Genomic DNA, 9,562 nt, shown 5'->3' with positions numbered 1-9,562 from the left:
TAGGTCAATGGTGGTAGCATTAAGTGTGGTGTCTGTCACAATTTGGTAGTAGGGGTAAAATAGCATGTTGTTAATTTGTTTTGGAATTTATATCTGATATTGCATTTGATGTCTTATTGAACAATCTTTTGATGTTTAATATATGAAGTGTGTTGTATTCTGTTATTTCGATATGCTATGGTAAGGAAATTATGTGCATTGGAAAATTGATAGCATTACAATTCATGTCCTCATTGAAATAAAGGTAGATGTCTATTTGACAGTCTGGTTAGCAAATTATTGTGTGTGAGGACAGAAAATGCCTTTGCCACCTTATCAAGTTGTCAGGCTGATTTTGGTGCTCCCTTCCCCATCATATTCTTTTTGTATTCTTCTCTGGTTGCAGTAAGATAATGTAGCATTTTGGAGTAAAGATACAAGTAGCAGTCCAAAACTTGAAGCCAGAATTGCAAATATTTCCACAGCAACACCGAACTTCCCAGGAGAGCTGACATACGCTGGGATAAAAGTGATCCATACTGCACAGAATATCAGCAGGCTAAAGGTGATAAATTGGCTTCATTGAAATTATCAGGCAGTTTCTGAGCAAGAAAAGCAAGAATAAAACACAACATGGCCAGAAGTCCAATGTACCCAACTACAACCCAAAAGCCTACAGCTGAGCCCAGAGCACAATCTAAGATGATTTTGTCCTTGAATATTTTTAAATTCTTGAAGGGAAAAGGAGGAGAAATTGTTAACCAGAGGATACATATGATAACTTGTATAAGAGAGAAACCCAGGACACTGAGTTTCTGCTGTGCAGACCCAAACCATTTCATCACATCACTACCTGGGAGTGTGGCCCTGAAGGCCATTAACACCACTATTGATTTCCCCAGAACACAAGAGATACAGAGGACAAAGGTGATGCCGAATGCTGTGTGTCGCAGCATGCAGGACCACTCAGAGGGCCGGCCGATGAAGGTCAGAGAACACAGGAAACACAGAGTCAAGGAGAAGAGCAGCAGGAAGCTCAGCTCAGAGTTGTTGGCTCTGACAACGGGAGTTTGTCTGTATCTGAAGAAAATGAATGCAGCAACAGCAATCATGCATGTTCCAAAGAGAGAAGCTGCAGTGAGCAGTGCTCCCATAATCTCTTCATATGAGAGAAACCCTGCTTCCTTCTTTACACAGGCATCTCTTCTTTCATTTGACCAGAAGTCTGGGTGGCATCGCACACAGGTGATAGAATCTGAAAAAAAAAAATTGCATTGAAGCACAGGTCCAAAAATAATGATTTCAGATTTGTTTTCATTTAGCTCAAGAAGGTTTTGAGACATGCAGCACTTAACTTCTGACCGACAAAATGAGAACTGAAAGAATTGCATACTGGTTTTTAATATAACTTACACTTTCATGTTCTCTGCACACTGAATTTCATGTTTGCTTATGACATTTTATTGTTCATGAAGCACATATGCACAGAACAACAGCTGGTCAAGGAGAGAGCTTTGTTGAATACCAGAGGTCAGAGAAGAGCTCTTTTTCTACAGCAGCATCCCTATCGCCAACCCACTTGATAGGTGATCCAATGGAATAGAATTAGCAACTTGCTAAAGCTAAACTGAGATCAAGATTGATAACAACTGAACAATCTTCAAATCCTCTATAAGTTAAATATTGTAACTTTAATGAGGGAAGTTTGCTAGTCTGACATCAACCAGAAACAGGATTGAAATGTATGAGATTTTGATAATTCATAGAAGAAACCAAGTGTGGTTGAACAAACAGGAAAAAACAAAAAAAACATTTACAAGACGGGACTCAATTTTAAAAGTCAAGAGGGTCAAGGCTACAGTTTCTAAGATAATTAATGATTTCTAACAACTAAATGAATTAGAAAAAATATATACATTTCTATTTCATTTTTTTCATTTTATTCATTAATGTTAATATTGTGATTTTCATAAAGGAAAAAACACCCTCACTGTCAATACATTTTTCACAGTTTCAGAGTATGTCACAACCTCAGCAGTTCAGATGAAAACTATCTGCATGCTGAGGTGGAGGGAACATACTGTGAGCCTTTTTGTAATAGGAGTATGCTTACAATTGTTTTCATTACAACGTTTAGGGCAGACAGATTTTGAAAAGTAGCAACACATTATTACTTTTATGATTAAGTTTTTCGATTAAAAATGTCTGGGCTATGAGTCATATTGATTGTACCAAAATAAAACACTGCTGCTGACAATCCATGCTGCAATCCCTCTCTTTTCAATGCATGTGAGGCCTGAGAATGACTGGGATGAAAAAATCTGGCTGCTGAAATCTTTTCAATGATTTTCTCATACGTATACACACTTTGAAAGTCAAGTTTTTTAGGATACTTTGTGTTTCAATTAAATTGTGATTTTATTAAAATTGCTAGGCATTTCCGAGACTGCATTCATTAATGTAGCTGAATTTCAGGCTTATTGTATCAGTATTTTCTGAGGACGTTTTATCTTGATCTATTGATTTTTTAACTTACTGTTTCTCGTTTGTTTAAAAAGTCACATGAACATGACAATTTATACATTGATGTTTGATCTTGCGTTCAATGTTACTACACCTGTGACGTTACTTATTTCTCCATTGGCACATCTAAAACAGTCAAAGCAGCAGACAGGCTTTCCTTTCTGCAGGACCTTGCGAGTTCCTGGGGGACATTTCTCACTGCAAACTGACAAAGGCACCTACAGGGACAAGTAAACAGTGACACTTCTACAAGGTACTGATTTTGCAAGAATCAATCAATGATTTGAAGTATCGAACACAGAATTTGTAATACAGCGCGACAAAAGCTGACACGTATGGATTAAAAACATAAAACGAAAAAATTGCCATTTGAATTACAGTGGTCACATGGTATCTTACCTGTAGTGAGCTCTGGGCCCAAATTAAAGACTTATTTTGTAGATTCAGCTGTTTCTCTGCAGGTAAAGATGCATCATAAAGACCGACTCTGACAAACTCCACAGTACCATTTTCAGTTGGCTGCCAGTTTATAACTTAATACTTTGCTGCTGGGTCTCCATTCTCATCAAAGTAAACCTCATCTCCTTCCTTTGTTGTGAACCGAATCTTTCTTATGTGCTGTAAAATGTAAGAATATATACATCATATAGATCAATATCAGACAAATGTCTCAGCAACATGAATGACTGCAAGATCTTTTTTAAACTAAAACATCAGTATTTGGTGTTCAACTCACTGTGAAAGGATCTAGCTGCACCTTCTTGTTACATGTTTCATTACACCTGAGATTATCATGAAGTGCATGGGCCATAGCATACACTCCTTTATACACATTGTAAAAGAGAGGCATGAGTGTCATATCAGTATATGTGTTTTGCACTTCAGTCACATCTTCATGTCCAGTACATTCTCTCTGACTTTCTTCCGACAACTTTAATTGTTTGAACTTAAAGCTAAATAATTTCTCCCAAAAGTCTGTAAACAATTAATTGCTTGATGAATTGAGAGGCTTCACATCTAAAATAAACTCTCTCATGCCACTGACATGAATAGGCCTATGGCACCATCCAGAATGTGGTGCTTGTCCAGGGCTGCAGTTTGAAAATCAAAGATCCAGCCTTCAGTGCCCACCCACTGATACCCAGTCAAGTTGTGGTGAGACATTTCCTGTATTATCAAATATAAATCCCCAGGGAAGAGAAAAGTGACAATGACCTTTGATGTTGAAGCCTTGATAATGTCAACTATCTGTTGTAATTTCTCTGGTGGATCAGTCTGAATAAAAGAGACAGAGTACTCCAGACAGATATCCAGCTGCTGGGCAGTTTCTATGAATGTGGCCATGCCATTATTACCATAATCATCATTTGTTCTAATAGCTCCAACCCAAGTCCAACCAAAGTATTTGACCAACTGTGCCAGGGCTCTTCTCTGGTAGTCATCACTGGGTATTGTTCTAAGGAATGATGGGTACTTGGTTTTATCACTGAGACAAGCACAAGTTGCAACATGGCCAATCTAAAGGACAAAATAAATCATATCCCCAGATAATGAAATATTACAATGCTGAATATGATTTTTATGACTTCCGCTTTTATTGCACTGTTTGGAAGAAATAGCGAATAACAATCAGATCATGACAATTTAATTTATGCAAATCTTACCCACCAGTGGTATATGAAAGGGTCCGAGAACAGCAGATATTGCCATGCCAGAAGAGGAAGACAATCCCACCATATTAGCCTGCACTTGGGTACAATTTGTGTCAGAGGATGCAAATGCCACTTCATCTCTAGTAACAGAGGCCAGTGCAACCCTCACACCTCTGGCAATGGAGCCACAATCATCATAGAACTTGTAGCCCAGAATGATGCCAGGCAGTATGTCTGTGCTGTTATTAATCTCCTCTATGGCAAAGAGCATAGCCTGGGCATACTGGAACCCTCTGAAATTCAAACTGGATGCAAACAGTTACAAATAGTTGCTAATTCAACAAAGTTGAACTATGAAACAACAAAGTAAATAAATCAATTAAATAATTTGACAGATAGGGAATATATCTCATTTTAAAACATATTTAGTCAGTCTTTGCTGTTAGGTATTTTAAATGTAAATAATATTTTTCAGTCTAATTTACCTTGTACAGCAGTGGCTTTGGTTTCTGAATGTAGGTGTCCTGTTAGGCTTTCCACCTTCCATGAAAAGCGAAGAATCCCCCCAACGTAATGTCCCCATCCTTAGAAAGCAGCCGTTCTCTGGATCCCCTCTCCACCTGCACACTGACTCTTGAGCTTGAGAGAATATATCACCAATAACAACTGTAAGAGTGCCAAACCCTTCTCTGGCTGTGTCTGAGTTGACATCATCACATCTAACAGAGCTAAACCATTGGGTGGCATTACATGCACCTCAGTGTAAATCAAAAGTTTACACTTGTATTTATACATTTTTGAAAAAAAACAAAAAAACAAACACAAAAACATTGATAAAGAGTGGGTTGTGAGGAGGGAGGTGCCCGAACTGAAAAAACTTTTTCCATTAGTTAGTGCACTGCAATGTGCACAAAAGCACACTATTGTTAAAAAAATACAGCTCAAGTCAATTCTTAAGGAAGATAGTACATTATTAAGTCTCATTCCCAGGTTGTCAAATAGTTGTAGGAACATGTCCTTTTTAAACAGCTTTATATCACAGGAGATGCGATCTTCAGGTCCACACAGATTTCCCTCTGACCCACTTTCTCTGACACCCTAATGGCCTGACTCTCTCCCTCCCCCTCTCTCCATTCACACTCTGATAGTGAAGCGACAACATGTGCCGGGCAATAAACATTTCTTCGCGAGAAGGGACTGCTGGCTGAGTTCACAAGGGGGTTGCCAGACCCCAAAGGATTATCGCTGAAAGTGGAAGATGACCATTTGTCACCTTAAGTTCCCTCTTACCTGACTTTATAGGGTCTATGTTAACAAGACACTGGACATCTGAGACTCAGAAAGGTCTCCTTTAACGTCTGGATATTGTTCACTTTGACGGACTGTTTATAATTCAGTGCTCAGTGGTCACTGGGAAAAACAAGGTCCCAATCTGTTATACCAGGCTTGTCATCAACAGATATCCTCCACATCTGGCATGAGCCATCAAAGTGCCACAACGTGTGAGTTATGACACTCAACCCAGCCAGAGTGTCTCTACATTCCCAGCAGAGAAAGGAAGAACTTAATTTGTGTCTTAATGCTAAAAGGGTACTTAAATGTAATCTCATCTTTTGCAGACAAATTATTCTTAATCAGCTGGATGAGAACCCAAACATACTTTTTCCCCCTGTTTTCTGAGCTTAAGGAAACTACAGTTAGTAATTTCAGATTTAATCTCTGAAAGTGTGATGGAGCCACAGCTCCACCTAGTGGTAAGTCCGGGTATAGTTAAGAGGAGAGTTTCTGAAACGGACGGACTTTATATTTGTACTTATAAATATGGTCAACTACCTCCAATGTATATTCTTGTACCAAAAGTTGAGCTAACCTTTTTCGAAATTTTTTAAGCCATCAGTGCTGCTAAAATCGTGTGCAATTGTGTGTGTGTCTTGTTATAACCAATGACTTCCCTTTTACTTTATTAGGCAATTCCTGTCATGTCCTTTTCATGTTTATGTAACAAAGGTTGATGTAAAGACCATGGTGGATTTAGGTGAATAAGTCGATCGTGATCTTAAAACGTTAAACCGTTATTATATTTCAATAAGCAATAAGTTCGCAATATGAGCTGTAATATGAGCTGTGATGTCACCGGAGGAAGTGACGTGCCAGCACCCTCAATCCTGCCTTCAGCGTAAGTGTAAAAAGAGCAGACTTCACGTTGCTCGCTCTCTTCTCCTCTTTTTCGTAACCCCTCCCTGTTTAATCTTTTCTACGACGCGTTTAAACTTATATTTCAAAACTTAATCTCCGTACTTTGCTTTGTTTGCGGCTCCGGACTTTTCTCCAGAGATTTGTATTGCTTCCAGAACTCTTACTAAGCAACACGCCGTTATTTTGAAAATAACTTCATTTCGAAACCGAAGCAAGAACGAGATTAATCCTTTTTGTACTCCTTTATATCGCCAAGTATTGCAACTCAGTAAGCCAGAAGAAGCTATTTTTGTTTTTGTATTAAGTAACTAAGACGGACTCGCCAGGCCAGCGTTTCTTTCCCCGTTATTTTTATACATGAAACCTAGTCGATATATGTTCGGAGCTCAGCAATAATCAGCTCAAGAAAGAGACTCTGACCAGAACTCGTGATTATTATAAAGTCGGTGCAGTTAACTGCTCAAGAAGCCGTGAAGAAATCCACAGCCTAGAGAAGAAATAGCATCCGATCGTACCCGGGCCGCCTCCAGCGCACTCAAGCAAGAACACTGCTGGGCCAGGAGCTGTCCTCAGGTGAACCAAGACGGCATCGCTCTACAGCGGCTCTGAAACCGCCGCCGCCTCCCTGCACAAGACGAAGCTGCTCCAGACAGTCCGGAGTCCGGGACCCCACTCTTCAAACCAAGTAGGCTGAAACATTTCACACGACAAGAGTCACACTCGAATGAGATCAGAGTTGGTGTTTGTGGAAGCTTCGAATATATATAGATCTATATTCACAAATTCAAAGCCCTCGCCATATCGCCTCGATTGAATAAACATTAATTCGTAGTGATAAATTATCGGTTACTTACACTAAAACCCACCATCGTTTAGAATTCATCTTGTCCTCATTTTATTTCACAATACTGTTAATGTTGTCACATATTTGAATCATTATTTCACATCCTTTATTCTGCATTTATTTAGTAAAAAACATATTTAACCGTATGTCGTTGTCTGTGCTCTTTTACCAGTAATTAATTATCCCTTTTTATCAAAGTAGTGTCTCCTACATAGTGATGCTTTGGGGTGGCCATGTCATTGGCCTGGCCAGCTGGCCCAAAAGCATCAGTGTTTGATGACCTGGCAGTGAGACTTGGTAATGACTATCTTTCTCTAGAATTGCCTACTTCAGCTTTACTTGGTTTGTTTAACTTCATTTGGGGCCATTTGGGCGCAGTGCAACCAGACTGGCACACAATGTTATCACATTGTTAAGTTAACATGGCTATTATGTCATCACAATGACGTGTATGAATATGTGTGGCATTTTTCTCTTAAAGCAGACAGAGAAGGATGAGCATTGATTAAAGTCACGTGCGTCCACCTGATGAATGCCACTTCAAAATCAACTCCACTTTGAGCTCTGTTTTAATCTCCATTAACTCTTCAGCTGTGAATTTCGTCTGTCTGACATGTGGTGATGGGCAGGTACACACTGTAAGTTTTACATTTGTTGCTGAGTATAGCCTGTGAAGGTTGATGGCAGCAATAGTGAGGCAAGATAGTATTAATAATAATACTTGTATTTTAATAACTCACATACAATACAAAATACACAATAAACCCCTTGTACAACACGTAGTTATTAGCAATTCATTTTCATTTTGTAATTTTGGAATTGTAAGAAGAAAAAGTCTCATATGTTTTGTATAGATACGAAATTGTTCCCTGTACAACATTAAACTTATTTCAGCTAGTTGTGCTGAGCCTTGCAGTCAGCAGTCAGAGTAACACTTTAGCAGAACCAAGAGGAGCAGTCTCAACAAAGACATAGCTTTGCACTGCTCTTATGGCTGTACCAATCAGCTCTGCAGCACATTGGAGAGCAAACTGAAAATGTTTTTGTTTGTGCAAAATTAAGATTTTATTTTCTAATCAGAATTATAACAGACATGATTAATAGTTGTGGAATCAGTAAGGAAATTCTGCATATGGGTTGTATACAGGGGCAGCTGTAGCTCAGCAGGTAGAGCAGGTCAGCTAATGATTGGAAGGTTGCTGGTTCAAATCCCAGCTCTGGGTTTAGCTGAGCTGCATGTCGAAGTGTTTTTGAGCAAGTTACTGAACCCAAAATTGCTCCTGATGTGGCAGGGGAGCCCTGCGATCAGCTGGTGACTTGTTCATGGAGTGCCTGTCCTCACCAAGAGAAAGCTGGGATTGGCTCAAGCACAAACCCCTGCGACCCCATAAAAGGGATGAAGCGGTTACAGACAATGGATGGGTTCTGTACTTATAAGTTATATGGCTCGCAATATATTTTAAAGTACAGTAATAAGATGTACTTTATGTCAAATTAGACAGAAGAAATAAATAATATGGTCTTAACTAGACAGTAAAAAAGAGTAAAGTAGTAGAGTAAACTAAAATACATAATTAACCAATTTGTAGCAAATTAGGCAAAAATCAGAAATGACACTAGTCATTTAAGAAGCCAAATTGTATATCAAATTGGACAAAAAATAGAAATAACAGGCAACAAAGAAAGTTATTAACCATACACTTAAATCACATTGTAGTGGAACCACTTACATTTCATTATCAGACCTATAATGTATATACTTAGACTACTATAACAAATGTTGTTCTAATATGAAACTGAATAGTTGATCATATGCATATGCAATAAAAAATCAAATGCAATGCCATATCAATATAGAATATATTCAACAGACCCTACCCTTAGTACCAAATAATGCCATAGACACCACACTTAATGCTACCAACATGAACCTACAATGGCTTAATTAAACAACGCAGACTGTAATTTGACAAATAAAGTGCCATATGCCAATAGTCAGACAAAGAACATAGCTCAGAGGATGGTACATTTATTTGTGCTCAATGTTACAAACAGTAGCTCATGTGATTACAGGGTAATGTGTTGCTGTTACAACCTGTTAGTGCCTTATTAGACTTTTGTCAAGGTTGATTAGTGACATTGCAAGAAAACTGTTCAGCGAATTACAGCCTGTGTTCTGTAATTAAGAGATCGTAGGTCCATGTTGGTAGCATTAAGTGTGGTGTCTGTTTTATTTGGTAGTAGGGATAAAACAGCATCTTATAATATACTTTGGAATTTTTTATGTGATGCCTTGCATTTGATGTCTTGTTGAATAATGTTTTGATGTGTAATATATGAAGTGTGTTGTATTGTGTTATTTCAATAA

General features: G+C 38.5%; 2 pseudogenes; one reads left to right on the top strand and one right to left on the bottom strand.

Annotated features, from left to right (window-relative positions):
• Positions 1-352: 352 nt before the first annotated feature.
• LOC115572214 (extracellular calcium-sensing receptor-like) lies at positions 353-4,737 on the bottom strand (annotated as a pseudogene).
• Positions 4,738-6,259: 1,522 nt separating this feature from the next.
• The window catches only part of LOC115572208 (extracellular calcium-sensing receptor-like), a 12,852-nt pseudogene continuing 9,549 nt past the window's right edge, over positions 6,260-9,562 (top strand).

The sequence above is a fragment of the Sparus aurata genome, chromosome 2 (assembly GCF_900880675.1).
Source record: "Sparus aurata chromosome 2, fSpaAur1.1, whole genome shotgun sequence".
Taxonomy (NCBI): Eukaryota; Metazoa; Chordata; class Actinopteri; order Spariformes; family Sparidae; genus Sparus; species Sparus aurata.
Note: the sequence above shows the minus strand (reverse complement) of the source record. Positions and strands in the feature narration are given on the sequence as shown.